This window comes from Oncorhynchus tshawytscha, linkage group LG13 (genome assembly GCF_018296145.1).
Source record: "Oncorhynchus tshawytscha isolate Ot180627B linkage group LG13, Otsh_v2.0, whole genome shotgun sequence".
NCBI lineage: Eukaryota > Metazoa > Chordata > Actinopteri > Salmoniformes > Salmonidae > Oncorhynchus > Oncorhynchus tshawytscha.
This window is the reverse complement of record NC_056441.1, coordinates 6,296,356-6,311,355: the sequence shown is the minus strand read 5'-3', so window position 1 is coordinate 6,311,355 and position 15,000 is coordinate 6,296,356.

Sequence of the window (15,000 nt, the reverse complement as noted above, 5' to 3'; positions counted from 1 at the left end):
TGGTAAGGTGATGGAAGGGATAGGGAGGTTTGAGACAGTGCTAGGGTGTTGTGGTAAGGAGATTAAAGGGTTAGGGAAGTTTGAGTCAGTGCTAGGGTGTTGTGGTAAGGAGATGGAAGGGATAGGGAGGTTTGAGTCAGTGCTAGGGTGTTTGTAAGGGAATGAAAGGGTTAGAGGTTTGAGTCAAGGTGTTATGGAAGGATAGGGAGGTTTGAGTCAGTGCTAGGGTGTTGTGGTAAGAGATGGAAGGATAGGGAGGTTTGAGTCCGTGCTAGGGTGTTGTGGTAAGAGATGAAAGGGAAGGAGGTTTGGTGCTAGCGTGTTATGGAAGGATAGGGAAGGTTTGAGTCAGTACTAGGGGGTGTTGTGGTAAGGAGATGGAAGGATAGGGAGGTTTGAGTCCAGTGCTAGGGGTGTTATGGTGGTAAGGAGAGGTTTGAGTCAGTGCTACTGGTTATGGAAGGGATAGGGAGGTTTGAGTGTGCTAAGGTGTTATGGAAGGGATAGGGAGGTTTGAGTCAGTGCTAGGGTGTTGTGGTAGGAGATGGAAGGATAGGGAGGTTTGAGTCAGTGCTAGGGTGTTGTGGTAAGGAGATGGAAGGATAGGGAGGTTTGAGTCCGTGCTAGGGGTGTGGTAGAGTGAAAGGGATAGGGAGGTTTAAGAGTGCAGTGTTATGAAAAAGGGTTAGGGAGGTTTGAGTCAGTGCTAGGGGTGTTATGGAAGGGATAGGGAGGTTTGAGTCAGTGCTAGGGTGTTGTGGTAAGGAGATGGAAGGATAGGGAGGTTTGAGTCAGTGCTAGGGTGTTGTGGTAAGGAGAGGGATAGGAGGTTTGAGTCAGTGCTAGGGTGTTATGGAAGGGATAGGAGGTTTGAGTCAGTGCTAGGGTGTTGTGGTAAGGAGATGGAAGGGATAGGGAGGTTTGAGTCAGTGCTAGGGTGTTGTGGTAAGGAGATGAAAGGGTTAGGGAGGTTTGAGTCAGTGCTAGGGTGTTATGGAAGGGATAGGGAAGGTTTGAGTCAGTGCTAGGGTGTTATGGAAGGGATAGGGAGGTTTGAGTCAGTGCTAGGGTGTTATGGAAGGGATAGGGAGGTTTGAGTCAGTGCTAGGGTGTTGTGGTAAGGAGATGGAAGGGATAGGGAGGTTTGAGTCAGTGCTAGGGTGTTGTGGAAGGGATAGGGAGGTTTGAGTCAGTGCTAGGGTGTTGTGGTCAGGAGATGAAAGGGATAGGGAGGTTTGAGTCAGTGCTAGGGTGTTATGGAAGGATAGGGAGGTTTGAGTCAGTGCTAGGGTGTAAGGAGATGGAAGGGATAGGGAGGTTTGAGTCAGTGCTAGGGTGTTATGGAAGGGATAGGGAGGTTTGAGTCAGTGCTAGGGTGTTGTGGAAGGGTTAGGGAGGTTTGAGTCAGTGCTAGGGTGTTGTGGAAGGGATAGGGAGGTTTGAGTCAGTGCTAGGGTGTTGTGGAAGGGATAGGGAGGTTTGAGTCAGTGCTAGGATGTTGTGGTAAGGAGATGGAAGGGATAGGGAGGTTTGAGTCAGTGCTAGGGTGTTATGGAAGGATAGGGAGGTTTGAGTCAGTGCTAGGGTGTTGGTGTTATGGAAGGGATAGGGAGGTTTGAGTCAGTGCTAGGGTGTTGTGGTAAGGAGATGGAAGGATAGGGAGGTTTGAGTCAGTGCTAGGTATTTGTTGAGTTTGGTAAGGGATGGAAGGAATAGGGAGGTTTGAGTCAGTGCTAGGGTGTTTGAAGGTAAGGGAGGTTTGCTCAGGGTATTATGGGAGGTTTGAGTCAGTGCTAGGGTGTTATGGAAGGATGGAGGTTTGAGTCAAGGGAAGGTTAGGGAGGTTTGAGTCAGTGCTAGGGTGTTGTGGAAGGGATAGGGAGGTTTGAGTCAGTGCTAGGGTGTTGTGGAAGGATAGGGAGGTTTGGAAGGGATAGGATAGGGAGGTTTGAGTCAGTGCTAGGGTGTTATGGAAGGATAGGGAGGTTTGAGTCAGTGCTAGGGTGTTATGGAAGGGAAAGGGAGGTTTGAGTCAGTGCTAGGGTGTTGTGGTAAGGAGATGGAAGGGATGGGGAGGTTTGAGTCAGTGCTAGGGTGTTGTGGTAAGGAGATGGAAGGGATAGGGAGGTTTGAGTCAGTGCTAGGGTGTTGTGTAAGGAGATGGAAGGGATAGGGAGGTTTGAGTCAGTGCTAGGGTGTTGTGGTAGGAGATGGAAGGATAGGGAGGTTTGAGTCATGGGGTGTTGGGTAAGGGATAGGGAGGTTTGAGTCAGTGCTAGGGTGTTGTGGTAAGGAGATGGAAGGATAGGGAGGTTTGAGTCAGTGCTAGGGTATTATGATTTTGAGTCAGTGCTAGGGTGATGGAAGGGATAGGGAGGTTTGAGTCAGTGCTAGGGTGTTGTGGTAAGGAGATGGAAGGAATAGGGAGGTTTGAGTCAGTGCTAGGGTGTTGTGGTAAGGAGATGGAAGGGATGGGGAGGTTTGAGTCAGTGCTAGGGTGTTGTGGTAAGGAGATGGAAGGGATAGGGAGGTTTGAGTCAGTGCTAGGGTGTTGTGGTAAGGAGATGGAAGGGAAAGGGAGGTTTGAGTCAGTGCTAGGGTGTTGTGGTAAGGAGATGGAAGGGTTAGGGAGGTTTGAGTCAGTGCTAGGGTGTTGTGGTAAGGAGATGGAAGGGATAGGGAGGTTTGAGTCAGTGCTAGGATGTTGTGGTAAGGAGATGGAAAGGTTAGGGAGGTTTGAGTCAGTGCTAGGGTGTTGTGGTAAGGAGATGGAAGGGATAGGGAGGTTTGAGTCAGTGCTAGGGTGTTGTGGTAAGGAGATGGAAGGGTTAGGGAGGTTTGATTCAGTGCTAGGGTGTTGTGGAAGGGATAGGGATGGTTGAGTCAGTGCTAGGGTGTTGTGGTAAGGAGATGGAAGGGTTAGGGAGGTTTGAGTCAGTGCTAGGGTGTTGTGGAAGGGATAGGGAGGGTTGAGTCAGTGCTAGGGTGTTGTGGTAAGGAGATGGAAGGGTTAGGGAGGTTTGAGTCAGTGCTAGGGTGTTGTGGTAAGGAAATGGAAGGGATAGGGAGGTTTGAGTCAGTGCTAGGGTGTTGTGGTAAGGAGATGGAAGGGTTAGGGAGGTTTGAGTCAGTGCTAGGGTGTTGTGGAAGGGATAGGGAGGGTTGAGTCAGTGCTAGGGTGTTGTGGTAAGGAGATGGAAGGGTTAGGGAGGTTTGAGTCAGTGCTAGGGTGTTGTGGTAAGGAGATGGAAGGGTTAGGGAGGTTTGAGTCAGTGCTAGGGTGTTGTGGTAAGGAGATGGAAGGGAAAAGCTCTGCACATTCTGAATGAGGAATAATCAACGCAGGTGACGGAAAACTGAGAACCAAAATCTAACAGCCCCACAGTCTCTACGTCAACCCACTACTCCTTACTACACACACTGTGTGTGTGTGTGTGTGTGTGTGTGTGTGTGTGTGTGTGTGTGTGTGTGTGTGTGTGTGTGATGTGTGATTGTCCATATGATTGTTCTTAGTTATCAGTATTAGTCCACTGGGAAGTCCCTGTCAGCATGTCAAACACCAGGTAGAATAGACCTGACTGGTACTTGTCCCAAATGCTCCCCCCCTATTCCCTACATAGTTCCCAATGGGTCCTGCTAAAAGTAGTGCACTATATAGGGAATAGGGTGCCAGCCCTGGTCTAAAGTAGTGCACTATATAGGGAATAGGGTGCCAGCCCTGGTCTAAAGTAGTGCACTATATAGGGAATAGGGTGCCAGCCCTGGTCTAAAGTAGTGCACTATATAGGGAATAGGGTGCCAGCCCTGGTCTAAAGTAGTGCACTATATAGGGAATAGGGTGCCAGCCCTGGTCTAAAGTAGTGCACTATATAGGGAATAGGGTGCCAGCTCTGGTCTAAAGTAGTGCACTATATAGGGAATAGGGTGCCAGCTCTGGTCTAAAGTAGTGCACTATATAGGGAATAGGGTGCCAGCCCTGGTCTAAAGTAGTGCACTATATAGGGAATAGGGTGCCTTTTGGATGCAAATGTCTTGTATGTCTTGCCAAGAACTCTGCTGTAGCTATGGCAACAGCAGGGAGGTTTTTTCCAAATCGTACATATAGTGTAAAGATTGACCCATGTTTGACCTACACTACAACCACCTTCACTCTAACACCTTCCTCCGTCCTTCAACCCCTCCATCCCGTCTCCTCCCCCCGTACCCGACCTCCGTATCCATAATCAAATCAAATTGTTATTTGTCACATGCTCCGAATACAACAGGAGGTAGACCTTACAGTGAAATGCTTACTTTACAAGCCCTTAACCAACAATGCAGTTTTAATAAAAAAATAACTGTTAAGAAAGTATTTACTAAAATTAACTGAAGTTTAAAAAAAAGTTGTAACATTTGTTTTAAAAGAAGAAAATATAAAAATTAAAACTTCAATAAAAATAAAATAACAGTAATGAGGTTATATACAGAGTTAATGTACTGGGGCACAGGTTAGTCAAGGTAAATTTTGGTAATATGTAAATATAGATGTAGATAAAGTGACTATGCATAGACAGTAAACAGAGAGTAGCAGCAGCGTAAAACTGTGTGTGTGTGTGTGTGTGTGTGTGTGTGTGTGTGTGTGTGTGTGTGTGTGTGTGTGTATGTGTGTGTGTGTGTGTGTATGTGTGTGTGTGTGTGTGTGTGTGTGTGTGTGTGTGTGTGTGTGTGTGTGTGTGTGTGTGTGTGTGTGTGTGTATGTGTGTGTGTGGGGGGCAATGCAGGTAGTCTGGGTAGCCATTTGATTAGCTGTTCAGGAGTCTTATGGCGTTGGAATAGAAACTGTTAAGAAGCCTTTTGGACCTAGACTTGGTGCTCCGGTACCGCTTGCCATATGGTAGCAAGGTGGCTGGAGTCTTAGACAATTTTTAGGGACTTCCTCTGACACTGCCTGGTATAGAGGTCCTGGATGACAGGGAGCTTGACCCCAGTGCTGTACTGGGCCGTACGCACTACCCTCTGTAGTGTCTTGCGGTCGGAGTCCGAGCAGTTGCAATTACCAGGTGGGGATTCAACCAGTTAGGATGCTCTCAATGGTGCAGCTGTACAACTTTTTGAGGATCTAGGGATCCATGCCAAATCTTTTCAGTCTCCTGAGGGGGGAAAAGGTGTTGTCGTGCCCTCTTCACGAATGTCTTGGTGTGTTTGGAACATGACTGTGATAGTTTGTTGGTGATGTGGACACCAAGGAACTTGAAGCTCTCAACCTGCTCCACAACAGCACCATCAATGAGAATGGGAGTGTGCTCAGTCCTCCAAGGGACAGGCTCCTCAACCTGTTGCTATGGATACTGACTTGCCTAAATTCCCGAGAACAACTCCTGCCCAGGTCCATCAAATAATTCAAGCTACACTGATCTTTCTAAGTAGAAGAAACTGTGACTTTGAAAAAAAGCTTGTCCGAATATATTCATTTCATCTATTTGTTTATGCTTGAATGAATTAGATTTGATATACTTTTTTTCTGTCTCACAGTACATGGCTCTTATCTCTGCTCTGTCTTTTTCCACTGGGGCACACGCCTAGTCAATCAGGATCTCTGGGTGGTTACAAATGTCACCCTAATCCCTATCTAGTGCACTACTATTGACCAGGTCCCAGTTGGGAATCATTTGGGATACAGTCTCTGAAATTGCAATAAGAGGTTGTGGGTTTATAATATGGTAATGTTGTTTATTGTTTCTGATAATTTCCTCTCTGGGCTGATGGTTTATAGTGTTCTTTGCTTATTGACTCTTCACTGCTGTACACACACACACACACACACACACACACACACACACACACACACACACACACACACACACACACACACACACACACACACACACACACACACACACACACACACACACACACACACACACACACACACACTGTGGCGTTTCAGAAAGAGCGAGCAGTATTGGTTGTTGTCACTAAGGTAACAGAGCCCTATTCATCTTACAGTATTGGTTTCCTTGTGGGCAGAGAGAGTGGTGGTTATTGGCTGCATTTCTCTTCTGTGCCTCTGTTCTGTTTTCTCTCTCTCTATTTTCTCTCTCTGCTCTTTCTCTCTCTCTCTGCTCTTTCTCTCTAGTTCTCTCTCTCTGCTCTCTCTCTCTGCTCTCTCTCTGCTCTCTCTCTGCTCTCTCTCTCTCTAGTTCTCTCTCTCTGCTCTCTCTCTCTGCTCCCTCTCTATTTCTCAGCTCTCTGTCTCTGCTCTCTGTCTCTGCTCTCTCTCTCTTCTCTCTCTCTGCTCTTTCTCTCTTTCTCAGCTCTCTCTCTCTATTTCTCTCTCTGCTCTCTCTCTGCTCTCTCTCTCTGCTCTCTCTCTGCTCTCTCTCTATTTCTCTCTATTTCTCTCTCTCTTTCTCTCTATTTCTCTCTCTCTCTATTTCTCTCTCTCTGCTGCTCTCTGCTCTCTCTCTGCTGGCTCTCTCTGCTATCTCTCTCTCTGCTTTTTCTCTCTGCTCTCTCTCTGCTCTCTCTCTGCTGGCTCTCTCTGCTCTCTCTCTCTGCTTTTTCTCTCTGCTCTCTCTCTCTCTCACTCTCTGCTCTCTCTGCTCTCTCTGCTCTCTCTCTCTCTCTCTCTCTGCTCTCTCTCTCTCTGCTCTCTCTCTCTACCCACGTGCATGTGTGTGTGTGTGTGTGTGTGTGTGGTCTTCTCTCTGTATCGACTATATCGTAGTGCTGAGTGGGTTTTAATAAACAGCTCCTCCCCGTCTCCACGGATATAAAAAGCATACCATCAACAATCAATCACCGTTGACGACCAGGCGCGTCCCGGCGGTGTCGTTACATCACAATGGCGCCAGTTAGACCAGGGCTAGCCATTGATCATCTGCTTTTATCAGCTAAGCTGCGACTGAGTAAGAGCCTGCATCCCAAATGGTCCAGTATACAGAACACTACATTTTAATTGACCAGGGCCCATAGATCGCTGGTTAAAAGTAGTGGACTATGTAGGGAAATAGGATGCTGTTTAGGAGGTAGCCGGTTGGAGTGGTGGATCACCATGGCAGATCAATGCCATGGTTGGATCACTGCAAGGGACTTCCGCTGGTTCTGAATCTCTAAGGACGGTTGTGTGTATTGAAGATCTCTCATGTCACACTGTTGATCAGATGGAGGTGTGTTGGGGTAATGTGGTGTTAGACTGTTGATCAGATGGAGGTGTGTTGGGGTAATGTGGTGTTAGACTGTTGATCAGATGGAGGTGTGTAATGTGATGTTAGACTGTTGATCAGATGGAGGTGTGTTGGGGTAATGTGATGTTAGACTGTTGATCAGATGGAGGTGTGTCAGATGGGGTAATGTGGTGTTAAACTGTTGATCAGATGGAGGTGTGTAATGTGATGTTAGACTGTTGATCAGATGGAGGTGTGTTGGGGTAATGTGATGTTAGACTGTTGATCAGATGGAGAGGTGTTGGGGTAATGTGATGTTAGACTGTTGATCAGATGGAGGTGTGTTGGGTAATGTGGGTGTTAGACTGTTGATCAGATGGAGGTGTGTTGGGGTAATGTGATGTTAGACTGTTGGTCATATGGAGGTGTGTTGGGTAATGTGATGTTAGACTGTTGATCAGATGGAGATGTGTTGGGGTAATGTGATGTTAGACTGTTGATCAGATGGAGGTGGGTAATGTGTGTTAGACTGTTGATCAGATGGAGGTGTGTTGGGGTAATGTGATGTTAGACTGTTGATCAGATGGAGGTGTGTTGGGTAATGTGATGTTAGACTGTTGGTCAGATGGATGTGTGTTGGGTAATGTGGTGTTAGACTGTTGATCAGATGGAGGTGTGTTGGGGTAATGTGATGTTAGGCTGTTGATCAGATGGAGAGGTGTTGGGGTAATGTGATGTTAGACTGTTGATCAGATGGAGGTGTGTTGGGTAATGTGATGTTAGACTGTTAAATCAGATGGAGGTGTGTTGGGGTAATGTGATGTTAGACTGTTGATCAGATGGAGGTGTGTTGGTGTAATGTGATGTTAGACTGTTGATAAGATGGAGTGTGTTGGGTAATGTGATGTTAGACTGTTGATCAGATGGAGGTATGTTGGGGTAATGTGATGTTAGACTGTTGATCAGATGGAGGTGTGTTGGGGTAATGTGATGTTAGACTGTTGATCAGATGGAGAGGTGTTGTGGGTAATGTGATGTTAGACTGTTGATCAGATGGAGGTGTGTAATGTGCTGTTAGGCTGTTGATCAGATGGAGGTGTGGGGTAATGTGGTGTTAGACTGTTGATCAGATGGAGGTGGGTGTGTGTCAGACTGTTGTAATGTGATGTTAGACTGTTGATCAGATGGAGGTGTGTTGGGTAATGTGATGTTAGACTGTTGATCAGATGGAGGTGGGTAATGTTGTTAGACTGTTGTAATGTGTAATGTGGTGTTAGACTGTTGATCAGATGGATATGTTGGGGTAATGTGGTGTTAGACTGTTGATCAGATGGAGGTGTGTAATGTGTTAGACTGTTGATCAGATGGAGGTGGGTAATGTGGGGTTAGACTGTTGATCAGATGGAGGTGTGTAATGTGATGTTAGACTGTTGATCAGATGGAGGTGTGTAATGTAGTGGTAATCAGAAGGATGTAATGGGTTGTTCTGTTGATCAGATGGAGGTGTGTTGGGTAATGGGATGTTAGACTATTGATCATATGGAGGTGGGTTGGGTAATGTGGTGTTAGACTATTGATCAGATGCAGGTGGGTAATGGGTTGTTAGTCTAATGATCAGATGGAGGTGTGTTGGGTAATGGGTTGTTAGTCTAATGATCAGATGGAGGTGTGTTGGGGTAATGTGGTGTTAGACTGTTGATCAGATGGAGGTGTATAATGTGTGTTAGACTGTTGTCAGATGGAGGTGTGTTGGGGTAATGGGGTGTTAGACTGTTGATCAGATGGAGGTGTGTTGGGTAATGTGATGTTATACTGTTGATCAGATGGAGGTGGGTAATGTGGTGTTAGACTGTTGATCAGAGAGGTGTGTTGGGTAATGGATGTTAGACTGTTGATCAGATGGAGGTCTGTTGGGGTGTGTGTTAGGTCAGATGTGTAATGTGATGTCAGACTGTTGATCAGATGGAGGTGTGTAATGTGGTGTTAGACTGTTGATCAGATGGAGGTGTGTTGGGGTAATGTGGTGTTAGACTGTTGATCAGATGGAGGTGTGTTGGGGTAATGTGATGTTAGACTGTTGATCAGATGGAGGTGTGCAATGTGGTGTTAGACTGTTGATCAGATGGAGGTGTGTTGGGGTAATGTGATGTTAGACTGTTGATCAGATGGAGGTGGGTAATGTGATGTTAGACTGTTGATGAGATGGAGGTATGTTGGGGTAATGTGATGTTAGACTGTTGATCAGATGGAGGTGTGTTGGGTAATGTGATGTTAGACTGTTGGTCATATGGAGGTGTGTAATGTGATGTTAGACTGTTGATCAGATGGAGATGTGTTGGGGTAATGTGATGTTAGACTGTTGATCAGATGGAGGTGTGTTGGGTAATGTGATGTTAGACTGTTGATCAGATGGAGGTGTGTTGGCGTAATGTGATGTTAGACTGTTGATCAGATGGAGGTGGGTAATGTGGTGTTAGACTGTTGATCAGATGGAGTAATGTGATGTTGACTGGTAATGTGATGTAGTGTTAGACTATTGATCAGAAGGAGGTGGGTAATGGGTTGTTGTCTAATGATCAGATGGAGGTGTGTTGGGGTAATGGGATGTTAGACTGTTGGTCATATGGAGGTGGGTTGGGGTAATGTGGTGTTAGACTATTGATCAGATGGAGGTGTGTTCAGATGGAGGTAATGTTGATGTTAGACTAATGATCAGATGTGTTGGGGAAATTTGGTGTTAGGTTGGGATAAGGTGTGTAATGTGGTGTTAGACTGTTGATCAGATGGAGGTGTGTTGTGGTAATGTGATGTTAGACTGTTGATCAGATGGAGGTGTGTTGGGGTAATGTGATGTTAGACTGTTGATCAGATGGATGGGTTGTTGTGTTGATCAGATGGAGGTGTGTAATGTGATGTTAGACTGTTGATCAGATGGAGAGTGTGTTGGGTAATGTGGTGTTAGACTGTTGATCAGATGGAGGCGTGTAATGTGCTGTTAGACTGTTGATCAGATGGAGGTGTGTTGGGGTAATGTGGTGTTAGACTGTTGATCAGATGGAGGTGGGTAATGTGATGTTAGACTGTTGATCAGATGGAGGTGTGTAATGGGGTGTTAGACTGTTGATGTCAATCCACGGTTAGACTGTTGATCAGATGGAGGGGGTAATGTGATGTTAGACTGTTGATCAGATGGAGGTAATGAACTATTGATCAGAAGGAGGTGGGTAATGGGTTGTTAGACTGTTGAGGTCTCCCAGTCAGATGGAGTTAGTCTTGGAGGTGGGTTGGGGTAATGTGATGTTAGACTGTTGATCAGATGGAGGTGGGTAAGTCTAATGTCAGATTGTTGGGTAATGTTGATGTCAGATGGAGGTGGGTTGGGGTAATTTTGTTAGACTGTTGATCAGATGGAGGTAATGTGTAATGTGGTGTTTAGACTGTTGATCAGATGGAGGTGTGTTGGGTAATGTGATGTTAGACTGTTGATCAGATGGAGGTGGGTAATGTGGTGTTAGACTGTTGATCAGAGGAGTGTGGGTAATGGGTGTTAGACTGTTGATCAGATGGAGGTCTGTTGGGGTAATGTGGTGTTAGACTATTGATCAGATGGAGGTGTGTAATGTGGTGTTAGACTGTTGATCAGATGGAGGTGTGTTGGGGTAATGTGATGTTAGACTGTTGATCAGATGGAGGGTTTTGGGGTAATGTGATGTTAGACTGTTGATCAGATGGAGGTGTGTTGGGGTAATGTGATGTTAGACTGTTGATCAGATGGAGGTGGGTAATGTGATGTTAGACTGTTGATCAGATGGAGTTGTGTAATGTGATGTTAGACTGTTGATCAGATGGAGGTGGGTAATGTGATGTTAGACTGATTAAGATGGAGGTGGGTAATGTGATGTTAGACTGTTGATCAGATGGAGGTGTGTTGGGGTAATGTGATGTTAGACTGTTGATCAGATGGAGATGTAATGAGGTAATGTGGTTAGACTGTTGATCAGATGTGTGATGTGCTGTTAGGCTGTTGATCAGATGGAGGTGTGTTGGGTAATGTGGTGTTAGACTATTGATCAGATGGAGGTCTGTTGGGGTAATGTGGTGTCAGACTGTTGATCAGATGGAGGTGTGTAATGTGGTGTTAGACTGTTGATCAGATGGAGGTGTGTTGGGGTAATGTGATGTTAGACTGTTGATCAGATGGAGGTGGGTAATGTGGTATTAGACTGTTGATCAGATGGAGGTGTGTAATGTGATGTTAGACTGTTAATCAGATGGAGGTGTGTTGGGGTAATGTGATGTTAGACTGTTGATCAGATGGAGGTGGGTAATGTGATGTTAGACTGTTGATCAGATGGATGTAGATCTATGTGTGGGTAATATGATGTTAGACTGTTGATCAGATGGAGATGTGTTAGAATGTGATGTTAGACTGTTGATCAGATGGAGGTGTGTAATGTGATGTTAGACTGTTGATCAGATGGAGATGTGTTGGGTAATATGATGTTAGACTGTTGATCAGATGGAGGGTGGTAATGTGATGTTAGACTGTTGATCAGATGGAGGTGTGTAATGTGGTGTTAGACTGTTGATCAGATGGAGTAATGTGGGTTAGACTGTTGTCAGGAGAGGTGGAGGTAATGTGATGTTAGACTGTTGATCAGATTGGGGGTGTGATGTTAGACTGTTGTAATGGGGGTGTTGTGTTAGACTGTTGATCAGATGGAGGTGTGTTGGATGTTAACTGGTTGTTAGTCTAATGAATGATGGAGGTGTGTGTGATGTTAGACTGTTGTGTGGGGTGTGTATGATGTTAATGATTGGTGTTAGACTGTTGACTATTCAGATGGAGGTGTGTAATGTGGTGTTAGACTGTTGATCAGATGGAGGTGTGTTGGGGTAATGGGGTGTTAGACTGTTGATCAGATGGAGGTGTGTTGGGTAATGTGATGTTATACTGTTGATCAGATGGAGGTGGGTAATGTGGTGTTAGACTGTTGATCAGAGAGGTGTGTTGGGTAATGGAGTGTTAGTCTGTTGATCAGATGGAGGTCTGTTGGGGGTAATGTGATGTTAGACTGTTGATCAGATGGAGGTGGGTAATGTGGTGTTAGACTGTTGATCAGAGGTGGAGTAATGGAGTGTTGGGGTAATGTGATGTTAGACTGTTGATCAGATGGAGGTGGGTAATGTGATGTTAGACTGTTGATCAGATGGAGGTGTGTAATGTGGTGTTAGACTGTTGATCAGATGGAGAGGTGTCAGAGAGGTGGGGTAATGGAGTGTTAGACTGTTGATCAGATGGAGTCTGTGTGTTGGGGTAATGTGATGTTAGACTGTTGATCAGATGGAGGTGTTTTGGGGTAATGTGATGTTAGGCTGTTGATCAGATGGAGAGGTGTTGGGGTAATGTGATATTAGACTGTTGATCAGATGGAGGTGTGTTGGGTAATGTGATGTTAGACTGTTGATCAGATGGAGGTGTGTTGGGGTAATGTGATGTTAGACTGTTGATTAGATGGAGGTGGGTAATGTGATGTTGGACTGTTGATCAGATGGAGGTATGTTGGGGTAATGTGATGTTAGACTGTTGATCAGATGGAGAGGTGTTGGGGTAATGTGATGTTAGACTGTTGATTATATGGAGGTTGGGGTAATGTGATGTTAGACTGTTGATCAGATGGAGAGGTGTTGGGGTATGTGATGTTAGACTGTTGATCAGATGGAGGTGGGTAATGTGATGTCAGACTGTTGATCAGATGGAGAGGTGTTGGGGTAATGTGATGTTAGACTGTTGATCAGATGGAGTAATGTGATGTTAGACTGTTGTCAGATTATGTAATGATGTTAGACTGTTGATCAGATGGAGTAATGTGATGTTGGGTCAGATGGATGTGTAATGTGATTAGACTGTTGATCAGATGGAGTGTGTAATGTGATGTTAGACTGTTGATAAGATCAGATGGAGACTTTTGTGTGTAATGTGCTGTTAGGCTGTTGATCAGATGGAGGTGTGTTGGGGTAATGTGGTGTTAGACTTTTGATCAGATGGAGGTGGGTAATGTGATGTTAGACTGTTGATCAGATTATGGACTATTGATCAGATGGAGGTGGGTTGGGGTAATGTGGTGTTAGACTATTGATCAGATGGAGGTGGGTAATGGGTTGTTAGTCTAAGACTGTTGATCAGATGGAGGTGTGTTGGGGTAATGGGATGTAGACTATTGATCAGATGGAGGTGGGTGGGGTAATGTGGTGTTAGACTATTGATCAGATGGAGGTGGGTAATGTGGTTGTTAGACTGTTGATCAGATGGAGGTGTGTTGGGTAATGGGTTGTTAGTCTAATGATCAGATGGAGGTGTGTTGGGGTAATGTGGTGTTAGACTGTTGATCAGATGGAGGTGTGTTGGGTAATGTGGTGTTAGACTGTTGATCAGATGGAGTGTGTTGGGGTAATGTGATGTTAGACTGTTGATCAGATGGAGTAATGTGTGTTAGGGATAATGGTGTTAGACTGTTGATCAGATGGAGGTGTGTTGGGGGTAATGTGATGTTATACTGTTGATCAGATGGAGGTGGGTAATGTGGTGTTAGACTGTTGATCAGATGAGGTGTTGGGTAATGGGTGTTAGACTGTTGATCAGATGGAGGTCTGTTGGGGTAATGTGATGTTAGACTGTTGATCAGATGGAGGTGGGTAATGTGATGTTAGACTGTTGATCAGATGGAGTGTGGGTAATGTGATTTGTCTAATGTATCAGTTGAGATGGTGGTGGGTAATGGGTGTTAGTTGATCAGATGGAGGTGTGTTGGGGTAATGTGATGTTAGACTGTTGATCAGATGGAGGTGTGCAATGTGGTGTTAGACTGTTGATCAGATGGAGGTGTGTTGGGTAATGGGTTGTTTGTCTAATGATCAGATTGAGGTGTGTTGGGTAATGGGTTTTTAGTCTAATGATCAGATGGAGGTGTGTTGGGGTAATGTGATGTTAGACTGTTGATCAGATGGAGGTGGGTAATGTGATATTAGACTGTTGATCAGATGGAGGTATGTTGGGGTAATGTGATGTTAGACTGTTGATCAGATGGAGGTGTGTTGGGTAATGTGATGTTAGACTGTTGATCAGATGCAGGTGTGTTGGGTTATGTGATGTTAGACTGTTGATCAGATGGAGGTGTGTTGGGTAATGTGGTGTTAGACTGTTGATCAGATGGAGGTGTTGGGTAATGTGTGTTAGACTGTTGATCAGATGGAGGTTGATGATGAAGTGTGTAATGTAGTGTTAGACTGTTGATCAGATGGAGGAGTGTTGGGTAATGTGGTGTTAGACTGTTGATCAGATGGAGGTGGGTAATGGGTTGTTAGACTGTTGATCAGATGGAAGTGTGTAATGGGGTGTTAGACTATTGATCAGATGGAGGCGGGTAATGGGTTGTTAGACTGTTGATCAGATGGAGGTGTGTAATGTGGTGTTAGACTGTTGATCAGATGGAGGTGTGTTGGGGTAATGGGGTGTTAGACTATTGATCAGTTGAAGGTGTGTTGGTTAATGTGATGTTAGACTGTTGGTCAGATGGAGATGTGTTGGGCAATGTGGTGTTAGACTGTTGATTAGATTGAGGTGTGTAATGTGGTGTTAGACTGTTGATCAGATGGAGATGTGTTGGGGTAATGGTGTTAGACTGTTGATTAGATTGAGGTGTGTAATGTGGTGTTAGACTGTTGATCAGATGGAGGTGTGTTGGGGTAATGGGGTGTTAGACTATTGATCAGTTGAAGGTGTGTTGGGTAATGTGGTGTTAGATTTGTTGATCAGATGGAGATGTTGTAATGTGGTGTTAGACTGTTGATTAGA